Genomic DNA, 24,432 nt, shown 5'->3' with positions numbered 1-24,432 from the left:
CCATATTGTCATGATTGGTCTAAACATATGTTTGGTTGGTTTTAGGGTGGGGTGGCCCCTCCTAGGTACCCCATCAGAAATTTGGATACCAAATTTTTATTTTTAGGGTACTACATGAGAGCAAACAAAATTTCGCTTGAATCGCACCACCCATCTCCGAGATCTGCCGTTTCTGAAAATTAGGGTAAGGGGGAGGGTCCGCCCCCCTTCAGATATCAAAAAATTTAATACCCTATTTTCACCATGGGATCATTATGCACCATCTGTGAAAATTTCAAGAAAATCGGTTCAGCCGTTTCTGAGTCTATAAGGAACACACAAACATACAAACAAACACAAATTGATTTTTATATATAAGATTATGGTGGTCGAAAATAAAAATATATTTACCATGTAAATCGAGTTGGACTTTTAAATTTTGCAAAAACGAACGGTACATATGTTATTGACACTCCCAAGAACATATCGCCTGTTTATTACACGCAAAAAAAAATAAAACCTTTGGGAAATTTTTACGACAAACAAAATACTTTTATTACGAAGATTTTTTTGTAACAGTATAACGTTTGGCTTCAACATATCAAACGTTAGCCATAAACAAAACAGCTAACGTCTAAGGAAAAAAGGACCTTTCATCTATTGTAAACCAAAAACTATATATTTGCTTAAAAGTTTCTATACCCGCAAACGATTATTCGTTTACTGGACCAATAATTCCAATTCTCTTGTGTCTCTCCTATAAAAGAGAGAGGGAGAGTATTTGAGCGTATAGACCATTGATGGGCACAAATACGAATACTAATACTATTGCACATTACTGAGTACGAACTCAAGAAAATAATCCCAAGCAAGCCCATGGACTCGTACATAATTGCAATTGCAATAACTGCTCGTCAATGGTATAGTCACATACCCACACGCAACGTTTTTTTTTTCTTTTTGACTGAGCATAGAGCAGTCAGCATGTTAAGGAGCTCGGTAGGATGGGATAGTGAACTCGGAAAGTGACAGTTTTAATAGTTTGGCCTTAGGTACAAAAATGCTGGTATGTCTAATAACAAAAATCATTAGAGCAGCAAACATATGAATTCCAGGTACAAGAAAATACAACACATATATTGTTTGGTGATATTTAAGAGATAAAGAAATATCCATCCCACAGTATGTATTCAAATTTGCGAAGCAACAACTCCCATAAGATTTTTTTTTAATTTAAAGCATAACGAATACAGCAAATTATAATACAAAACCATAATGGAGTTGTGCGAAAATGGAAGGCTTTTAATGTAATTGTGTACCATAACCTTGAAATGAATCCATATAAACTTTGAAAGAGTTCGAATTTTCTTCTGAAATCTGTTTATATTTGGTAAAAATTTCAGTTTGAGTTATGTTAAAACAGTAAACACGAATTTGGCATCCTTTTGAATATCCAGAAACTTGTTGAAATCCCGAATAACATGTTTAATATATATCAAGAATAAAAGGTATTGTCAGGATAAAAAAGCTCTATATTTGCCACATATTCTGGCAGCAATTTATGGCAAAAACATATACTTTCAACGTTAACAAAGTTCAGTTTTTCACAAAAGAAGTTTATTTGTCGAAAATTTCCTTTATGTGAAGCGAACATTTTTTTTTATCGTGTAATTATCCAAGTTTTATATTATATTGTTATTTACTATTTCCAAGGTGTCGAAGGCTAAAAAGTAACAAACTGCCACGAAATATTAAAATATGTTCACGACTGTTATCAATGTTCGATTTCGGTAATCAGAATTAGGGTAATAATTGAAGACAAAGATTTTTAATTAAGATTGAGGGATTGGAAATGAATTTTTGGGAAAATAACAACTTTATATCAAGTCCTTTATCGATTTTACGGAGCAGTACCATCTGCCGTTATAAAATGAGAGCGAACATGATTTTGATGTAAGGCCCAGTATGCACCCACCCAAGCGAATATTTCAGTAGCAAACACACGGTCACAAAAAACTACGCATTCGTTTAACCCCGTTTTCACTGCTCTTTAAATGGGGGTAATGAGTCTATAATCTGTTATCCCTTTATACAATAAAACCAGCTGACGAGAGCCATAAATCCGGATTTAATGAGCAGTGTAAACGGTGTTTTTGATCAATCTGCCCGATTGAACCGATTCTATTCAATACAGTAAAAATTTCAAGTATCATAAAAGTATGACTTTAATTCTATGCCGATCCTCATAAATGATAAATGGCCACATTATTGCAATATTAAAATCAGACAAATATACGTATGGAAGCTAGGGAGGCTGGTACTTTGTTCGTTTTTCAACGTTGGAAACCCAAGTTTATCGCGATTTATTTTTTGAAACTCTATGCAAAATTCAATGATAAGATATCAATTTTATTAAAATTTTACCATAAGTACACGCAAGAAAATAATTAATTTCACATAAAAGAAATATTCGCCAAGTAAAATTCTTTTCTGAAAACTAAAGCTTTTCAAAGTTTTTGTTTACGATAAAAGTACATGTTTTTTGCGATGAATTCTTGCAAGAATTTGTGACAAAAGTCACAAATTTTCGCCGACAACACCTTTCATTCTTGATATACAAAATTCTGGGTTTCAACAATTTTTTCTTTGTTTATAAATTAATTCAACGTCAGATGTTTAAAATTGATTATGCAATTTAATGTTGTAACATAATTCAAACTAAAGTTTTTATGAGTTATAAGCAGATCTCAGTTGGTTAATCAACTTCATTCATTTGATATTATAATACATATTTTCGCACAACCCATTATGGTTTTGTATTATGATCTATTGTATTCGTTATGCTATAGATACAACAACAAAAATGTTTTTGTTGTTGTCGCACATTTAAATACCTACTTTGTGATGGATATTTCTTTATCGCGTAAATATTAACAAACAATGTATGTGCCTTAAAAATTCTTGTAGTGTTTCCTTGTACCTGTCAGCCTTTTGTCTGTTCTAACGATTTTTGCCATTGGATATACCCGATTTTTTACACCGAAACTTTAAAGATTGGCACTTTACGAGTTTATCATCCTCCCTCGTCCCTCGTACTGACTGCTCTTTGTTCAGTCAAATCAAAAAAGGAAAAAATCTTGTGTGTGAGAAAAATCAGTGACGAGCATGCAGTTGCAATTATTTGTATTCCTATGAGTCTGATTGCAATTATTTTCTTGGGTACGCTCAAAGTAATGTGCAATAGAGTGAGTATTTTTGCCAAGCACTGATCTATACGCTGAAATACTTACCCTTTCTCTCTAGTAGGAGAGACACAAGAAAATAATTATTGGTCCGGTAAACGAATAATCGTTTGGAGCTATCGAAGCATTTTTATACCCTCCACCATAAGATGGGGGGTATACTAATTTCGTCATTCTGTTTGTAACTACTCGAAATATTCGTCTGAGACCCCATTAAGTATATATATTCTTGATCGTCGCGACATTTTATGTCGATCTAGCCATGTCCGTCCGTCTGTCCGTCCGTCCGTCCGTCTGTCTGTCGAAAGCACGCTAACTTCCGAAGGAGTAAAGCTAGCCGCTTGAAATTTTGCACAAATACTTCTTATTAGTGTAGGTCGGTTGGTATTGTAAATGGGCCATATCGGTCCATGTTTTGATATAGCTGCCATATAAACCGATCTTGGGTCTTGACTTCTTGAGCCTCTAGCGTGCGCAATTCTTATCCGATTGGAATGAAATTTTGCACGACGTGTTTTGTTATGATATCCAACAACTGTGCTAAGTATAGTTCAAATCGGTCCATAACCTGATATAGCTGCCATATAAACCGATCTTGGGTCTTGACTTCTTGAGCCTCTAGAGTGCGCAATTCTTATCCGATTAGGATGAAATTTTGCACGATGTGTTTTGTTATGATATCCAATAACTGTGCCAAGTATGGTTTAAATCGGTTCATAACCTGATATAGCTGCCATATAAACCGATCTTGGGTCTTGACTTCTTGAGCCTCTAGAGTGAGCAATTCTTATCCGATTGAAAAGAAATTTTGCACGACGTGTTTTGTTGTTATATCCAATAACTGTGCCAAGTATGGTTAAATCGGTCCATAACCTGATATAGCTGCCATATAATCCGATCTTGGGTCTTGACACCTTGAGCCTCTAGAGTGCGCAATTCTTATCCGATTATAATGGAATTTCGCACGACGTGTTTTGTTACGATACCCAACAATTGTGCCAAATATGTTTTAAATCGGTCCATAACCTGATATAGCTGCCATATATACCGATCTTGGGTCTTGATTTCTTGAGCCTCTAGAGGTCGCAATTATTATCCGATATGCCTGAAATTTTGTACGATGGATCCTCTCATGACCATCAACAAACGTGTTTATTATGGTCTGAATCGGTCTATAGCCCGATACAGATCCCATATAAACCGATCTCTCTCTATTTTACTTCGTGAGCCCCAATGGGCGCAATTCTTATACGAATGGGCTGAAATTTTACACAGGTCTCCAACATATAATTTAATTGTGGTCCGAACCGGACCATATCTTGATATCGTTTTAATAGCAGAGCAACCTTTTTGCCTAAGAAGAGATGCCGGGAAAATAACTCGACAAATGCGATCCATGGTGGAGGGTATATAAGATTCGGCCCGGCCGAACTTAGCACGCTTTTACTTGTTGTAATTAAATAGTTTTTGGTTTTACAACAAAAGGAATGTCTTTTTACCGTAGACAAAGCTGTTAAAGGGTTTACTATAAACAAAGTTAGTTACGTTCAATAATACTACGCTTATGGCTAACATTGGATATGTTGAAGCAAAACCTTAAACGGTTACAATAAAAGCCAAACTTCGTGATAAAATCGATTATCTAAAATATATCGCGAAAAGCAAAAGTGAAAATTTCCCTAAAGAAAAAAAAATTCTAAGACAAAATGTCAAAAAATATGACTAAATTCAAAATTAAAAAAAAAGAGAAATCGAACTTTCAATAAAATTTGTAATTAAGACAAAATACCAAAAAAATTTTTTAAAGATAAACATTCAATAAATTATTCTAGAGACAAGATTTTTATAAAACATATCTAAAAACAAATTTTCAATAAAATTTACTAAAAAATAAAATTTCAATAAAATTTTTCTAAAGACAAAATTCCAAAAAATTTCATTAACAACAAAATTTCAATGAAATTATTTTTGAACACAAAGCTTCAATAAAAGGCCAAATTTGACCCAGGCAGGGTGCCTGGTTGAAAGGTTGAAAGACTAAGTTTTAATGAAACGTTTTTTAAAGACAAAATATAATTGACATACATATTTTCTAAAAACAAATTTTAAGGGAAATTTTTTGAAAGACAAAATCTCCATTAAAACTTGCATAATTTCATTGAAATTTCTTCCAAAGACAAAATTGTAATAACATTTTTTTCTAAATTCGTTTTTTTTATAGACAAAATTTCCGTCAAACTATCTCTAAAGAAAACATATCAGTGAAAAATCCTCTAAAGATAAAATTTGGACCGGGCCATCTCAAATTATTCTATTAAGACACAATTTCAACAATTTTTTTCTAAACGTCAATGGAATGTTTTCTAAAGACAAAATTTTTAAATTTTTTTTGATCCCCCTCAAAGTTGTTTTTCCAACGACAACATTTTATTATAAACTAGCTGACCCGGGCCGGCAGCGCCTTCTTTTACTTTATATGGAACAAAAGTTTCCTTGGAATATTTTTTTCTACAATTAAAGAGTTTTTAGTGAAATACCATGCTACGAAAAAAGTATATCGCTTGAATAACAGTTTAACAATATAAGTGCCTTTATTGGTCTACGAATTTAAGTTTGGATTTAAGGTATACTCCATTCGGGGGGGACGTGGCCCTAAAAAATATCAGCATCGTGCTCTTCTTTTAAATACCATTTATTTAAACCCCATATTGCCATTTGTTTAGGGGAGTTAACACGATGAGGCGTCCCCCAAACACATGGCCCCAAAATAAGTTATCAAATTCGTTTTCTAATCTCAAATACCTTTCATTTGAGCCGTATATTGGTATGGTCGAAAAATTTTTACCCTTTGGGGGGTGCTTTGAGGAAGGGGTGATGACCTAAATACATGTTCCTACATTTGAATATGAAATTCGTATTCTACTCCCAAATTCCTTTATTTAAGCCCCATATTGCTACGGTCAGTAAAAAATTGCTGTATGTGGAATATTTTGGGAAAGGGGTAAACCCCCGGAAAATTGGTCCGGAAAGTGGGTATGAGTTCCTGCTCTACCCCCCATACCTTTCATTTAAGTTCCACATTAACATGGTCAAGCCCGGAAAATATATTTCCCCAAGCCCGGAAAATATATTAGCAACGTGTTCGTCGTGCCAGCAACGACTTTTGGAGAAGCTGTGAGGACATGGAAGAAGAAGAGACTACAGAACACCTTTTGTGTGTGTATCCCGCCCTAGCAGTTAGAAGGAGTTCCACTTTAGGTTCTCATTTGTTTGAATACCTGTCTAATTCAGCGAATGTGAACATTCGCAAGTTATTGGGCTTTAAGGCACTGGTCTAAGAAAACGAAACGTCTAAGTGAGTAAAACGTTTTTATTTTGATTTCCGTTTTCCCATTTTATTATAGTACCTACACACCCTGACCATTCTAAAACTGTAAGCTGTATCGGTGATTTTTCTTCACATTATTGTCCGAAGACTTACTAGGATGAGACAGAAGAAGTGAAAATAAAACTGTCACATTTATACACATATAGAGAGATCTTTATGAAACATAATATGGTAAGAGATAGGGTATTTCATAGGTGATGTGCGAAAATTGAGGGTCCCACGTACTTTCAAAGTGACAAAATACAAGTTGGATATCATATGCAGAAATGTGCCTACCTGTTCCAAATGTGTATAACAGATTAGTGGTCAACACTCAAAGACCTTTCCTTTGATACCGATTTTGTGACGTTAGTCATTCATGTCCGTTTTGGGGGTTGGAGAGGCACCGAAGACACCTTGAATCAAATTCTTATAACAGATGTGTACTTAGCTTCTCAACACATTTCATTTGATACCCACATTGTCCCAATTAGTAAATATGTCCTGGGGGTTTTTAGGGTGTGGGGCGCCTCTGATACCAAGGAATATAAATTTATATTAGCTTTTTATTATACTTTTAAATACCTTTCATTTGCTATCCATATTGTCCCAATCGGTAAATATGTCCTCAGACACCAAGAAATAAATTTTTATATCAGATTTAAACTCTACTTTTAAATACCTTTCATTTGATATCCATATGGCCCAAAGAGGTAAAAGTGTCCTGTTGGGTGGTGTTTTTGGGGATGGGGACCCCCCGACACTAAGCGTGACATTGTTATACCAAGTTCGTAATCAACTCTTAAATACCTCTCAAAACGGTAAAAGTATCCTGTTGGGTGGTGTTTTTGAATGAGGATGAGATGAAGTTCGTACTCTACTCTTAGGTTAGTTTAGGTTAGGTTGAAAAGAGGGTGCAGATATTAATCCGCCCCATGCCACTATGGACATACACCTAAGCCAGTAATCGGTTTGTTGTGCGCTCTAACAACTATAAAGTAACATCTAAAAAGAAAATTTTAAGTTAGAAATTCTGTGCGACTTAGAAAATCCTTAATTGTTTTCAATACCACTTCCCTTAGTTGGTTCATGACTGGTATTGTGTCTCCACCTAAGTGCCGGTATCTGTTAGACGCGAAAGCCGGACAATGACGAAGGTAATGCTCCAACGTCTCATCATCTTCCCCGCATGCCCTACACCTGCTATCACTTACCGCACCGATTTTACATAAGTGAGCTCGTAGTCCTATGTGTCCCGTTATGATACCAATAGCTATATTAACCTCTTTCTTGCTTCCTTTCAGTAATAGCCTCGTCTTCTCACGATCTGGATCCCCCATAGGATTTTCGCCGTTCTACCGACCGTTTCACTGTTCCACAAAAGTCTTCTAACCAAAGACGAAACGCGTCCCATAGTGGGTGGTGTGTGTTGCTATATTTGGCTTTCCTTTCCCATTTGCATTTCCAATCATCCAGCTCGTCTCGAAAGAGAAACAAAAAAAAAATCGGTAAAGATGTTCACACTCGACGTCCTCGCGTTAGCACCACACCACTTCACGCTTTCCGTGATCGCCCGGATTATCCGCCTGCAGGGCCGTATTATGGTCAGGCAGTCTAAAACAGATCTCAGTGTCAGAATTCTCAATGTAAACCCCCGGGCCCAATCTGTCCTCTAGCTTTGATCCATCCGTGTAGCATGATCTTCGAGATGGCAATACTAGGGTTCCGTCAACCCAAGACTGTGCCGATGGCAGCAGTGCTTCGCACTCGACTTCAACGTTAATCTAATGTATCCGTTCGGAAACCTCTTCCCTTCCTTCCAGGTTTCCTATCGTCGCCTCGATTATACCACGATGATATTAGCTGCTCCCATACTCAATCCATTCTCCCATCACCTTAAGTCTCATAGCCGCAGTGGCTGCCTCACACTTAATCTGTATGTCAATGGGTCGGATATCTAGAATAGTGGACGTGGTCCTCATCGCCCCGCCTATGCCACGACAACATGTTCTCTGAACCTGTTGTATGGTCCTTATGTTGCACTTTTTCTCCATAACAGTCCACCAATCTACTTAGGCGTAAGTAAGTATTGGTCTAATCACGCTCCTGTAGAGCCAGTGGACTATCCTCAGATTCAGGACCCATTTCGAACCTACGGCCCGTCTATATAGTCGAACATCTGTGACCCTTCTCAGTACGCTCCTGAATGTGAGACTTCCAATTCAGTTTCCCGTTCAAGATCACACCTAAGTATTTGACCTTGTCAGATATCGAAATCGTCTTATTGAGGAAACGTGGTGCATTAAATTGGCCCACCTTCGTCTTCCTCGTGAACAGGCATATTTCAGTCTTCTCTGGGTTAACATTGAGACCTCTGGGTCTAGCCCAGTCATATGCCATATGCAAAATCCTTTCGGCCCTTCTGCATAGTTCTTTCTTTCATTCATTCATTTATGGTGGTCACTCATAGGAGTGGCGATAAAATGCCCCCCTGCGGCGTGCCCTGTGCCACTTTCTCCCTTATATTTATGTCATGGGACACACAAAGTATCCACCTGTTGCTTAGAATATGGTTTATCCAGTCTCTATGGACCGGGTCCACCCGGTACTGGTCTAAGGATTAGATCAATGTGTCGGTCCGCACATTCACATTCTGTCAATACTCGTTTTCGGGAGATCGGTCTATATGGCAGCTATATCCAAATATGGTAAAATCTGGAACACATTCGACAAAGGAATGATATGAGCTGCTCCCATACTCAATCCATTCTCCGATCACCTTAAGTCTCATAGCCGCAGTGGCTGCCTCACACTTAATCTGTATGTCAATGGGTCGGATATCTAGAATAGTGGACGTGGTCCTCATCGCCCCGCCTATTCCAAGACAACATGTTCTCTGAACCTGTTGTATGGTCCTTATGTTGCACTTTTTCTCCATAGCAGTCCACCAAACTACTGAGGCGTAAGTAAGTATTGGTCTAATCACGCTCCTGTAGAGCCAGTGGACTATCCTCGGATTCAGGACCCATTTCGAACCTACGGCCCGTCTATATAGTCGAACATCTGTGACCCTTCTCAGTACGCTCCTGAATGTGAGACTTCCAATTCAGTTTCCCGTTCAAGATCACACCTAAGTATTTGACCTTGTCAGATATCGAAATCGTCTTATTGAGGAAACGTGGTGCATTAAATTGGCCCACCTTCGTCTTCCTCGTGAACAGGCATATTTAGTCTTCTCTGGGTTAACATTGAGACCTCTGGGTCTAGCCCAGTTATATGCCATATGCAAAATCCTTTCGGCCCTTCTGCATAGTTCTTTCTTTCATTCAATCCCTCCTCAGTCAGCATCCGTAATAGGTCATTTATGGTGGTCACACATAGGAGTGGCGATAAAATGCCCCCCTGCGGCGTGCCCTGTGCCACTTTCTCCCTTATATTTATGTCATGGGACACACAATTTATCCACCTGTTGCTTAGAATATGGTTTATCCAGTCTCCATGGACCGGGTCCACCCGGTACTGGTCTAAGGATTGGATCAATGTGTCGGTCCGCACATTCACATTCGGTCCCCTCGATGTCGAAGCATACCGCCAATGTGTACGTTTTGAAGAATCCTTCGATGCCAAAATGTAAATGCGTTTATGGGCTCAATACTCGATTTCGGGAGATCGGTCTATATGGCAGCTATATCCAAATATGGTAAAATCTGGAACACAATCGACAAAGGAATGTAGAGGTCTACTGAAACTAATTCATTAAAATTTCATCAATATCGAATGAAAAATGCGTTAATGGGATCAACTCTCTATATCGGAAGATCGGTCTATAGGCAACTATATCCTTATATGGTCCGATCAAGCCCACATTGGATAAAAGGATGTCGGGGTCTACCAAAACTCACTGTTTCAAATTTAATCGAAATCGGGTTATAAATGCAGCTTTAATGGCCTTAATACTCCATATCGGGAGGGCGAGAGATCGGTTTATATGGCAGCCATATCCATATATTGTGCGATCTGCAGCACATTTCACTGAGATAGGAAGGGGTCCACCAAAACTCACTCTGCCAAATTCAGCGAAATCGGATGAAAAATGCGCAGTGTTATGCCTCAAAACTTTAAATTTGAAGATCGGTCTATATAATTCCTATATATAACTAGGGCCCGATTTTCTTAGTTTAGAAAGTCAGGTTTATGTACCAAGAATTAGAAATTATCCAATTTGTTTGGAAAATGTTTGATATTTCCCAAATTATAAATACTCAGCTTTTGGGTAAATACCACTCGCCCATCTCAAGTGGTTATTTATATCATCTTCGTTGTGTCTGCGTCCACACCTCCGCATCCATACTCTACGCCGCTGCTTCCACGCCTATCTTTTTGTTGCGTAGTACTTGTTTGGTAGATCTCATCACCTCTTCCCAGTTCTTCTTCTCTTCCAACATCCTCTGGATTATTGTCCCAGGAGAAACGTCGCCAATCGCTGTTTCCGATTCCCTGCGTCTTTCGACCCAATGCTCGCAGTGGAAGAATGTGCTTTTCATATCATCTGCAACCTCTAGCTTCTCATAAATGCATTTGCTAGATGGGCATTTGCTTATTCTATGCGGTTATTTCCGAAAGTAATCATGACCTGTCAACATCTGCGTAACGTAACAGTTGACGCTAGGAGTTTCGAGGTGTCGAGCTTGTTCAGGTTCCACTTTCATGTACTTGCACTCATTCCCTCATTAGTTGTGTCTCTTCCAGTATAACAGGAGAGCATAATATACTGGTGGTCGATTGCTGCGTAGGTTTCTAGTACACTCCACTCTGTTATCTTCCCGATGATTTCTTCGGACGTAAGGGTGATGTCCGGTACAATACCATCGCACCCGCGTCACTTAAAGACTGGCACGTTTGCACTGTTTACAACGAATAAACCAGTTCTTGCGGCCATGTCTAGAACTCGTCTTCCTTCTGGGTTAGTCGTTGACATACCCCATCCTTCGCTCGAGAGTTTAAATCGCCATTAATTTTTGAATTCTGTCTTTGATTATCATAAAGTTTCTTTTCGAAGGTGTCGAACTGTCACTACACGCAAAAAAATATAACGTTTGAGACATTTTAACGAGAAACAAAATATTTGTATCATGAAGTATTTATTATATTGTAACCATTTAAAGCTTCGCTTCAACATATCAAACCTTTGCCATAAACGTAGTATTATTGAATGTAACTAACTCAGTTTATTGTAAACCTATTAGCAACTTCGCCTACTGTAAAAGTACTTTTCTTTTGTTGTAAGACCAAAAATTCTTTAACGGCAAAAGTGTTTCGATATCGTTTACCGGACCAATAATTATTATCTTGTGTCTTTCCTACTAGAGAGGGATGCACAATATATTTTAAAATTAACAACACTTCTTCTGGTGTTGTTCCCGTTGCTTTAATCAATGCATTAGTGATCTCACGGATCGGATCTCTACTGTCGCCTTTGGTTGTAGGTCCTGCACGACTGCAGTATCCTTTAGATTGCCGTTGAGGGACTCGCATAACATCACCTTACTTCCACCTCTGCCCCATAACGAGGAGAATTGCTCCCGTTTTTGTCTTCTGGACGGAGCGGATGGCTACTTCGACTTCCTCCGGTTTCGCATTTCGCCTAAGGTCCCTAAGCACGTCTACATAGCTATGCTCTTCTTTTGGCTTCATTATCACGGCCTGCGGTCGCTGTCTAGGTTGCAGTCGTTTCCGAGATGGCAGTTCTTACCGCCGGATCCTCTTCGGCGTCTTCACCTCTTTGTGGAAAGGTAGAACCTTTCAGCAGCTTCCCATGGTGGTTTCATTTCTACAGCTTTGTCCTTCCTCTTCTAGCCTGTGTTATTATCGACTGGACTCGGTGCGCTCCCTTTATTCTGCACCGTTCAAGGAGTCGGCATGTTAATCGATGTCATGGCAGTCTCTGTTCTTTTTGGCCTGCTTAGCTGTTTCTGCTTCTCCGCGGTTTTTCAGTTTTTACACACCATTTTGGACATGCTTACTGATATTTTTCTGGCTGCATTTTCTTTTGACATTTCTTGTGACATTTTTGCATTTTCTTGTGACAGTTGCATCTTCAAGATGAACTCTTCTCTAAGAGAAGTGGTGATGTTGTCACATGTTTCTGCTATATTTTATGCTGGGGTACAGTCTAACGCAATATTTCTCACTTCCTTTTCCTTCTCGACACTGGCCACGAGGCTCGTGGAGAATTAACCGGTGATCGGAGTATTTTCAATCTCCTTCCAGAGATCTATTCCATCTCCTCTGTTGCTGTGTTGGTTGGTATCTCCGGTTTCATTAGGTCCCAACTTCGAGCCGTTATCTGTGTCCGAAAATGTAGTCGCCCATTATGTTGACTCAGAGAGTGTCTTCGCAAGCAGTGAGGTCCTCGCCTGGGTTGACGCAAGACCTTATGAGTACATGCATTCAGAGCCAGGTCGGGCATTAATCTGGATATCGTATCAACAGAGTCTTTACTACCAACTTACTGGTTAGGAGGCACGAAAGCTTAATGCCTAAGCCCTGTCAGGGGTTGAGCGGGATGGAGCCTTTAGCCTCAAAGCAATTTTATCGTGGTTGTCACTCCCTCCTATTCGGGCAACCGAATACCCCAGATGTCAGCCCGTAAAATCAATCTAAATTCGTTATCAAACTCATATTCCAGGCCAGGGTCAAGTTTCCCTAGATTAGGGATTCACGGGGGCATCACTCTGTAGAGCCCGCTGTGAGTGGATACTTAGGAAAACGACAGCATCCGTTCGTCATGTCGAGAGGACCTCGTCGAGTTTAAATAATGCCTGTCCTCGGTCTTCATCGCTACTCGAGGGCTGCTAATATTTCACAGCTGACCAATAGGTCGTTTAGCTATCTGTTGCTATCTGCCGCCCCCTGCTGACCCAGGAAGAAGCCTGAGCTCGGTCCTACCAAAAAAAAAATTACTCTTTAGTAACAAAATATATAGTCAGGTTTTAAACAATATTTTTTTTATACCCTACACTACTATTGTAGTACAGTATATTAAAACTTAGTGCATTTGTCTGTAACACTCAGAAGGAAGAGAGCTTGTCCCATTTATAAGTATACCGATCAACTTGGAGTTAATTTCTGATTCGATTTAGCTATGTCCCTCTGTCTATACATGTTAATTTTTGTACAAAGTACAGGTCGCTATTTTCATCCGACCATCTTCAAATTTTGTACAGTCACGTTTTTCGGCCTAGAGACGTTCCCTATTGAAATTGGAAAAAATCGGTTCAGATTTGCATGTAGCTCCCATGAATGTATTGGGTTGCCCAAAAAGTAATTGTCGGTAATATAGTTGTAATATAGTCGGCGTTGACAAATTTTTTCAACGGCTTGTGACTCTGTAATTGCATTCTTTCTTCAGTTGTTATTTTTAGCTTGCTTTAGAAAAAAAGTGCGCGAAATTTTGTTTACATTTGTTTGTTTGGCGTCAATTTTAATATGGGTACCACATGTATTGAAAGAAATTCATTTAACAAACCGAATCAACGCTTGTGATATGCACCTTAAACGCAATGAATTCGATCCGTTTTTAAAACGTATCATAACTGGAGATGAAAAATGGATTGTTTACAACAACGTTAGTCGAAAACGATCATGGCCCAAGCATGGTGAACCAGCTCAAACCACTTCAAAGGCTGATATCCACCAAAAGAAGGTTATGCTGTCTGTTTGGTGGGATTGGAAGGGTGTGGTATATTTTGAGCTGCTTCCAAGGAACCAAACGATTAATTCGGATGTTTACTGTCAACAATTGGACAAATTGAATACAGCCATCAAGGAGAAGCGACCAGAATTGGTCAATCATAAAGGTGTCATATTCCACCAGGACAACGCTAGACCGCACACATCTTTGGTCACTCGCAAAAAACTGAGTGAGCTTGGCTGGGAACTTTTGATGCATCCACCATATAGCCCTGACCTTGCACCATCAGACTACCATTTATTTCGATCTTTGCAGAACTCCTTAAATGGTAAAACTTTCGGCAATGATGAGGCTATAAAATCGCACTTGGTTCAGTTTTTTGCAGATAAAGGCCAGAAGTTCTATGAGCGTGGAATACTAAATTTGCCAGGAAGATGGCAAAAGGTTATCGAACAAAATGGCAATTATATATTTGATTAAAGTTCATTCTAAGTTTTATTAAAAATGCATTTACTTATTTTTAAAAAATCCGCAATTACTTTTTAGGCAACCCAATATATGTTCGTCCGATTTCGACTAATATTGCAATCACGGAAAGTGGCATACAATATAAAAATCTCTTATGACAACACATATTTTCGTTAAATTTTATCAAAATCGGTTCAGATTTCTATTAAGCTTCCATATACATAGATACCACCCTATTTGCACATATAGAGCCGTAGTTATTATAATTTTGAACACATTTGCTCGAAATTGTATACGAATTGTTTTATAACCCATCTGGAAACCTCCACCGAATTCCACTAAATTCGTTTCAGAATAAGATATAGCCCCCACTTTCCACTAATAGGGCAGGTGTTGGGTATTACATAGTCGCAAAGAGGGCAAACAAACATCGGGCTTACGTCGCATCTTTCACAACCAACGGTGCTTCTTCAATGTTGTTTTTCAGACAGGCACAAGGAGGACAACGACCAAATCTACAATTAAACAAAGTTAAAAGCTTTTCCTTGAAAAAATATCTTGGCGCATTACATTTAGTGATTCAAAGATAAAGTTTCGGTAATTAGGCCCCTGATCTTCCTTTTCAGCAGATAAAAATCTATTTTTGGAATTAAAAATTTGGATGAACTTCCGGGTTCACTTCATTAGATAGCGCACCATATTTTAGCAAGTAAACTATCTGTTTTAGTTCGATATTGTTCACATTGAGACATATATTTGGGTTTTCTCCACTTATGTTATCTTTGGCTTTCAAAGCATGTTCGATTGTTTTTACATTTTTAAAATTTTCTCCCCTATCTGAATACAGCTTTTTGTTATTCAAAACTAAAAGTTCAACTTAAGCTAAAAATACTTTCATCGGCTCGTTGGTCTAGGGGTATGATTTCCGCTTAGGGTGCGGGAGGTCCCGGGTTCAAATCCCGGACGAGCCCTAGCATATAGTAACTAACATTTTTCAAAAAAGTTGCTAGTATTTTGTATATATATGATAATGTTTTTTTAACACATCATACATATTAAAAACGAATGGGTTGAATAATATCAAAAAAAAAAAAAAAAAAAAAATAGTGCTGTTTTAAAAAATTTCTTGGGCGTGAGATTTCTGGAAACCTTTTTAGTACCTTATTGCATTTGATGGTTTCTATATTAAACAAGTATGAGTGAGCTAAGTTTGGCCGGGCCGAATCTTATATACCCTTCACCACGGATCGCTTTGTCGAGTTCTATGCGCGGTATCTCTTTTTAGGCAAACAAAGAATATTGAATAAGAACTGTTATGCTATTGGAGCTATATCAAGTTATAGTCCGATTCGGACCATAAATGACTGCTGAACATTGTAAAAATCATTGTGTAATATTTCAGTGCATTTGGATAAGCATTGCGCCTTGTAGCGACTCAAGAAGTAAAATCGGGAGATAGGTTTATAATGGAGCTGTATCAAGCAATTGATCGATTCATACCATATTAGACAATTATGTTGAAGGTCATAAAAGAAGTCGTTGTACAAAATTTCTGCCAAGTGATACCAAACGACTTCGTGCAAAATTTCAGTCAAACCGGATGAGAATTGCGCCCTCTAGAGACTCAAGAAGTCAAGATCCGAGATCGGTTCATATGACAGCTATATCAAAACATGGACCGATTTGAACCATACATAACACAGTTTTTGAAAGTGGTACCAAAACACCACGTGCAAAATTTCGGTGTACAAAATTTCTGCCAAATCGGATGAGAATTGCGCCCTCTAGAGGCTCAAGAAGTCAAGATTCCTGTTCAGTTTATATGGCAGCTATATCAGGTTAAGTACCGAAGTCATAACAAAATGCCTCATGCAAAATTTCATCCAAATCGGATGGGAATTGCGCCCTCTAGAGGCTCAAGAAACAGGTAATTTCCTTCATATTAAATAGTTTTTATTTTAAATGGTAGGTTAATAAATCCTCAACTTTGCGTCTTGTTATTAAAGACAGAAATCTAAAATAAATGTCAAAATATGGTTGAAAATTAAAAAAATTAACTTGAGACAAGACAATATGTGAACCGTAGCTTAATTCGCATAATAGCCATACAAATAGGAGCGTCTTTAAATTTATGTAAAAATTCTAAGTTTAAAAGAAGAATTTTTGAAAAAATAATAAGTGGACAGTCATCTATGAATTAAAAAAAATCAATCAATTAATCTTAAATTTTGGACCAATTTTTTTTTTTTTTTCAGTGTACTTTTGTCAACAGGTACGAATTTTTGTCCACTTTTCTTCAGATTTTTTTTTAGAAATTAATTGTTTGCAGTAAAATTTTTTATAAAATGTTTTTTTTTTTTTAAGTAAATTGCCACGTCAATATAAATGCTCTAAATATTAAATACTTTCATCGAAATCGGACAAGAAAATCGAGGGTCAGGCATTAATGGGTTAATAAAGTTATACCATTCTGTTGAATAGTGCAACCAACATATATACATATTTTGTTTCGCAATATAACCCTCTTGAAATAAAGCTGATAATTCTTTGTCAAACACGCATAACTTATTATATATGAAACATACACTCGATCACTGGCTCGTTGGTCTAGGGGTATGATTTCCGCTTAGGGTGCGGGAGGTCCCGGGTTCAAATCCCGGACGAGCCCAAGTCGTCATTTTTATAAAGTCACTTTATGAGTATTTAAGACTTTTATAAAATGTATGCGTGCAAAATCTCCCGCCTTCCATCGTCGCCGTATTCCATTAAATTAATGAATTGTTTCACGTAAAATTTTATGAACCCAGCCAGCCAACATGCGCATACAGACTCTTCCAAATACATTCAACTTGAACTGGTTTGTGTATGTGCGTCAACTCAAACGAACGTATCTCACCGGAAAATCCATTCACTCATGGTCATACACAACGGCGCTACAGCAAATAAGTTTTTGTTGTTGTTGTTTGTAGTTCATTGATAAATATTACCACACATATTTTGATTAAGCGGTTGTGACAACTTTTTTTTTGTTTGTGTTTAATGAACGGCAGCTGGCTCGTTGGTCTAGGGGTATGATTTCCGCTTAGGGTGCGGGAGGTCCCGGGTTCAAATCCCGGACGAGCCCAAGCACGATTATTATTTTTTATTTAAATTCACGTAATATTTATTATTCTTAGTTTTAAAAACTACAACAATTTCATTATAAAACCCTATAACAGTAACTTTTTGTCTTGCAGTGACAAACCGTGCTGTTTTTATACCCACCACCGAAGGATGGGGATATATTAATTTTGTCATTTCGATTGCAACACATTGAAATATCCATTTCCGACCTATAAAGAATATACATTCTTGAACAGCGTAAAAATCTAAGACGATCTAGACATGACCGTCCGTCTGTCTGTTAAAATCACGCTACAATCTTCAAAAATAGAAATACTGAGCTGAAACTTTGCACAAATTCTTTTTTTTTTTTTTTGTCCATAAGTAGGTTAAGTTCGAAGATGGGCTATATCGGACTTGATATAGTCCCCATATGGACCGATCGGCCGATTTAGGGTCTTAGGCCCATAAAAGCCACATTTATTTTTCGATTTTACTGAAATTTGGGACAGTTAGTTGTTTTAGGTCCTTCGACATTCTTCTTCAATATCACTCAGATCGGTCCAGATTTGGATATAGCTGCTTTATAGACCGATCTCTCGATTTAATGTTTTGGGCCCATAAAAGGCGCATTTATTGCCTGATGTTGCCGAAATTTGGGACAGAGAGTTAAGTTAAGCCCCTCCACATATTTCTGCGATTTGGTCTAGATCGATCAAGATTTGCATATAGCTGCCATATAGACCGATATAGCGATTTAAAGTCTTGGCCCCAAAAAAGGCGCAACCTTAAAATCTACCTTAATAATTTTGATATTTTCTTTCTTTTTGAAATACATGTATTACCAACCGTATCTCTCGTCTTATTTACAAAACCACTGTTTGCAGTGGCAGGATGCAATTCAAGTGAATAGATTTGGGCGTGCCAGTTGCAGGATGTCTTTTCGGAATTAAAAAAAGAAATTAAAAAGAAATACAAATTAAATTTTATTGTCTCCGATTCTCAGCACACAGTCCTGTCAGCTAATCTAAATGGAAATATATATTATTTTACGTATTTTAACTGTACGCGTTGGAAGTAAAAAGTTTAGTTCTTTTTTAAAAGACCTTAGCCCAGTAATTGTATGCAAGAATAGGCGAAGAACAGGTTCTAGACTACAACATTGTTAAAGATTGTCCCAACATTGGCTTTTCCAGACGCTCCAATGACAGAAACGTTAATGCCCAGAGAAGGAATATCCTACGTATTATTGATGATTTAGGTGGTATTATTATGAATGGCAGAACTTTAGCAGATGTAGATGGAGAGTTTACTTTTTGTGGTGCAATGGGAAATTCTGTCATGGATTACTGTATAAGTTCGTCGAGTTTTCTGTCATATATTGACAAGTTTAAGGTGGCCCCTGATCCCTATTCTGATCGCATGCCCTTGTGCTTAGATATTAAGATTCAGAAACGATCGACAGAGACCACTCATCATTCTATACAGAGTCTACGCTGGGATGAAAGGCATAGATCTCAATATAGACACCACTTAAGTTTACTTGCAGAGACAGGAAATGACTGCGTTTTTTATCGCCAAAAGATTCGGTTGATAACATTTAAAATAATGTGAGGCGGGCTCAGGTAAGTAAATCCAATAGAAAATTTTTTGAGCCTAAGCATAAATGGTTCGATTGGACGTGCTTTCGTTTAAGATCCAATATGCATAGAAATTTTAAGATACACAGAAGGGCACACAATATTATTAACCGAAAGCGTTATTATTCATCCACATCTAAGTTTCGTAGAATGTGTAACGTGAAGAAATTGCAATATTTCAATGATAACCTAAAGAAACTAGATACTGTTTGCTGCATCAAGGATTTGTGCAATCTTGCTATTGTCTGCTATAAAAGAACTTAAACAAAACAAGGCCCCTGGCCACGATAATTTACCTTATTGATTTCATAAATTTGCTCCTTGCTGTTTTCTACAAGAAATACTTGAAGTATTTAATAAGATAATCCTCCATGAAAATGTTCCAACCTCCTTCAAGAAGTCAATATTGACTCTTCTGTTTAAGAAAGGGGATATGAACTTGGCTTCAAATTATAGAGATTTGTCGCTTTTGGATACCCTCGGAAACATTTTTAACTCTATTTTACTAAATCGTATAAGAATGTAAAGAGAATCAGATCTTCCGAAAGGCAAAGCCATGCTTTAACGCCGAAAACGAGCCCTACACTTTCAAGTAATTTGGGAAGACCACACCAGACTTCCCTCAATGGAGACTCCAGACAGTGTACTACGGTCCCTGAATCTTCAAGGAGAACTGCGACTTTCAAAAGGATACCACAGCCATCACGAAAGGGGAAGTTGGTGGCTGGAAAAGGTAAGGAGCAGCCTCTTTAGGCCAAAACAGAATGAGCGCGTTGAGCTTTGGTTTGAGCAAAAACGCAACTCTGCACGAAAAAAAGTTTAAAAATTTTCTACTTTGTCATTCGATGTTGCCACACATGAATTAGTGTTCTTGGTCGTCAAAGTTAAAAATGGTCTAACTTTGGGAAGCTGCTTTTTTAACATTTGTTTGCAGAGTTGGATTTTTTCAACGCGATACTCCTCATCGCGCTCATTCAGTTTAAGCCTTTACGCTAAAGTGGCAAGGAAGCACAACAGAGACGAGCTGAGGTATACAGTCGTCGATATCAGCACTGCAACAGGTAGAATTCTCTCCCAAGCGGAGGATCTGGCTAACGAGCGGAGTTTGGAATATAGGTTGAACTCTGAAGAGGGTCTAACCATACGAATTATGAGTTGCAAGTAAAGAGGAACCATCTTAATGCTGGTGAGAAAGACGGACATCTCTCAGCTCACAAAGCGGCAGTCTTCATCAAAGGATGGGGTAGCAAATGCGGGACAAGAAGCATGGTGAAAGTCTTAAACAAGCAAAACCAAGATTTGTTTGCGAGAAAATGGGAGTTCTTCCACAAGGAAGAGAACGAGGAAGGAACTCTTATCCATGCTGTTCCGAGTTTAATTAAGACCAAAGGTATGGCGTTCTACACCTCCAAGGCGGTCTTTTTCAAGATTTGGAAGACTACGATAACCAAACATCATAATATTAAAGCATCAGGCAGTACAGTGATAGGAGACTCAATATTGCCTTAACTCAGGAGCCATGGACGACCCGGAACAAAGTTTCTGCACTGAACCATATTAACTAGCAATTATTCTTGATTAACACGAGAACTCGGACTAGGACCAGCGTTATTTGTCATATAAATCTGAATTGTATATTTCCCAGGAGTTGTCGACGTTGGATGCAACAGTGCTGAGACAAGGAGACGCTGGAGCATACCTGGCATCACGTTATCTATCTTTCGACTCTCCGACACCACCACTCACTTACGAGCTTCAGCGACTGATGAAGAAGGCATACAGGAAGCGAGATACTAATCGTGCGATGCGAACTTTCATCACATTTCGGGGGGTAGCACCAGCATTAAGAGTGAGTCCAAAGACAACGGAGGACATGTTGATGCTTTTGATAGAAACGCATTTTCCACTGAATACGACGGGGTTAACGGAGACAACGGAATTTTGGATTAACAAGGTTGATCAAAGGCTTATCATTATAGAATTTATGATAAGGAACGCCTTGAGGAGCTTCCAAACATTTAAGTCACCTGGGCCTGATGTAATAATTCCGGTGTTACTACAGAAGGAGGCCGACTATCGAGCCCCCATCTGGCCACTATTTTCCGGCGTGCCTTGATTCCCATATACTCGCCTTGCAGAAGGCAAGGGTGGTATTTATACCCAAGTCTGGTAAGGCAAGTTATGGGATATAATAGTCGAACTGACCTATATGCCTTACGTCCTTTATACTTAAAACCATGGAACGTATTGTGGATACCATGATAAAGAACCTTCTGTTCAAATACAAACTGCATACCTATATTAAGGGAAGGTCGGTGGAAACTGCCATGCACCAGGTTGTGCATAAAATAGAAGAATGCACTGGGCACGTAACAGGGGGGCATTTTATCGTCTCTGCTATGGGTAACCACCATAAATAACCTATTACGGATGCTGACTGAGGAGGGATTTGAATTCTTCTAAGTGGTAAGGACCCAAATCAGCTATGTAGAAGTGCGGAAAGGGTCTTAGATATGACATACGACTGGGGTATACCTAGGGGTCTCTATATGAACCCAGAGAAGGCTGAAATCTGTCTGTTAACGAGGAAGACGAAGGTGAGCCAATTTGACTCACGGTTCCTCAACAGAACAATTTCGATATCTGACAAGGTCAAATACTTAGGAGTGATCTTGGACAGGTAGCTAAATTGGAAGTGTCGCATTCGGAAGCATACTGAGAAGGTTTACAGATGTTGGACTCTTTGTAGATGGGCCGTAGGCTTTGAATGGGGCCTAAGTCCGAGGAGACTACGCTGCCCCTACAGGAGCGTGATTAGACAAATACTTACTTATGCCTCAATAATTTAGTAGAATGCGATAGAAAAAAAAGTGCAATGTAAGGATAGTTAGGTTAGAATTAAGTGTATCTTCCACAACGTCCTCACAACTTCGTCTGTTCTAGCCGGCGGCAGCAAAGCGGTAGACCATTTCAAGTCTAGATTAAACCACATAATTTTGGAGTGTTCACAACCCACATTTTGTGACCATTTCTCATTCTTTGCCCTTCGGACCTGATCCGGAAGACTTGGCTTACATGTCACTAGAGGCATTCCCACATATTCCAGTTTCTCTGGAATGTGTTGGTAGATCCTTGTCTCACAAGCTTATCTGCTTTATCTCTGTGGACCGTTGCCCAGAAGAAGTGAATTTTCATCTGTTCATCGATTGGCAACAGTCAAGAACGAAAGGATAATAAACCAGGTTCAGAGAACATGTTTTCTTGACCTAGGCTGGACGATGGAGACCAAATCTGATATTTATATTTCGGACTAGGTGTCTAGGGTGCCGATATTTCTATAGCCGTAAACGATTGCTCGTGTACCGGACCAATAATTATTCGCTTGTGCCTTCCCAACTAGACTGAGGGAGGAGGTGAGTTTTAAAACTTTTTGACCAGAGATGGGCACAATCAATTAAAAAAATTAAAAAGATAGTACATACACAAAAGCATGATGTTAAATTAATTTAATTTAATAAGTAAAGAAAAACTTGTTGAAACCCTGAATTACAATTTATATATCACGAATGGAAGGTATTGCCAGTGTAAAAAAAGCTATATATCTCATGTATTCTTGCAAAAATTTATCGAAAAAAACTTTTATCGTAAAAAAAAATCTACGTTTTTTAGAAAAGAAGTTTACCTAGCGAAAATGTTTTTTATGTGAAACTAATTATATTTTTGCTTGTAGGTGTAATTATCGTAAACAGGCGTTATTTTCAATATTATCAACATGCGAGGATGATTTTGTGAACACGCTTTGTTGATTTCATGCACCGACCGTTATGAACATCATGCCTACAAAATATGTATGCATACTTAACTCAAGTTCAAATGACTCTTAAAACGTTGACAAACAGAACCTTCAAAAAAACTGTGCCTTAGACATCAGAATGTGAACGTCTATTTAGAACTTATCTTTCACAAAAAACTGTTCTTGATTGATATGCTAACATATGTGTGTTAATTCACATTTATGAACCAATGGGATCAACGATATTTCTAACTCATAAACGACATTTTCGACAGTTAAACCTTTTTTGTGAACAGCATTGGGACTTCGTTTGCGATAAAATACGATACGATTTTAAATACGATACAAACTATTTTTGTCTTCAGCCTGGCGCCTTTGGTGCATTTTTTTTTTTTGTGGCCTAGTACCCATTGGATGGGTGCATACTAATTCCGCCATTCCATTTGTAACACATCGAAATATTGTTTTGAGACCCAACAAAGTACATATGCTCTTCGGTTTATAACCTCGAAGAGCTGTCATATAACCCACTATTCTTCCAGATCTAAAAATTCTCAAAATCTTTTTGCAACTGTGAAGAAGATTAAGATACTTTCCATTTTTTTACTGGGCCTATGACTGACCCTTCAACGGTGACATTTGGTCACCGTGGAGTTTTGGATATACTCTTGCAGAATTTTTGGTCGTTTTTTCCCTTATAATTTCAATGGTAATTTGTTTTATGCCGACTTGACGTGGCATTTTTCGTATTAGTTCCCAAGAACTTATTAAAATCATATTTTATAAACTGGCGTAAAAAACTTTGAAAATATAAAATCTTTACAACAAAAAAGGGATGTAGAAAAAGTGTTGCATTTTTAGCGATAACACTTTGTTAAAATCACAACATTTCGTTCAGTTTTGAAATACATCCAGATCCAAAAAATTCATATCTTCTACATCTTTGAAAGCAAACATTTTGCTAGTGCTATTTAGAGACCGATTAGATCTTTCACATCTTTCAGAATGTGCTTGTCTTGGCAAGATGTAGTGATAACTTACCAGTAAATTAATTATGGAAGGGCTAAAACTCCTATGAACAAATTTGTTTTTCTGGTACATTTTTAAGGTAAATGAAAAAGATGGGCCATTAAGAGGAAGCGTAGGAG

At 38.1% G+C, this 24,432-nt stretch overlaps 3 non-coding genes across 3 annotated transcripts; all 3 read left to right on the top strand.

Moving 5' to 3' along the window:
* Positions 1-15,648: 15,648 nt before the first annotated feature.
* On the top strand, positions 15,649-15,720 carry Trnap-agg (transfer RNA proline (anticodon AGG)). The gene has a single exon. It is a non-coding gene; the product is annotated as a tRNA-Pro (tRNA).
* A 1,625-nt stretch (positions 15,721-17,345) lies between these two features.
* Trnap-agg (transfer RNA proline (anticodon AGG)) lies at positions 17,346-17,417 on the top strand. Its single transcript has one exon. It is a non-coding gene; the product is annotated as a tRNA-Pro (tRNA).
* Positions 17,418-17,801: 384 nt separating this feature from the next.
* Positions 17,802-17,873, top strand: Trnap-agg (transfer RNA proline (anticodon AGG)). Its single transcript has one exon. It is a non-coding gene; the product is annotated as a tRNA-Pro (tRNA).
* Positions 17,874-24,432: the final 6,559 nt, after the last annotated feature.

Source organism: Stomoxys calcitrans, chromosome 3 (genome assembly GCF_963082655.1).
Source record: "Stomoxys calcitrans chromosome 3, idStoCalc2.1, whole genome shotgun sequence".
Classification (NCBI taxonomy): domain Eukaryota; kingdom Metazoa; phylum Arthropoda; class Insecta; order Diptera; family Muscidae; genus Stomoxys; species Stomoxys calcitrans.
The sequence above is the reverse complement of the archived record's forward strand: the minus strand, read 5'-3'. Positions and strand labels throughout refer to the sequence as shown.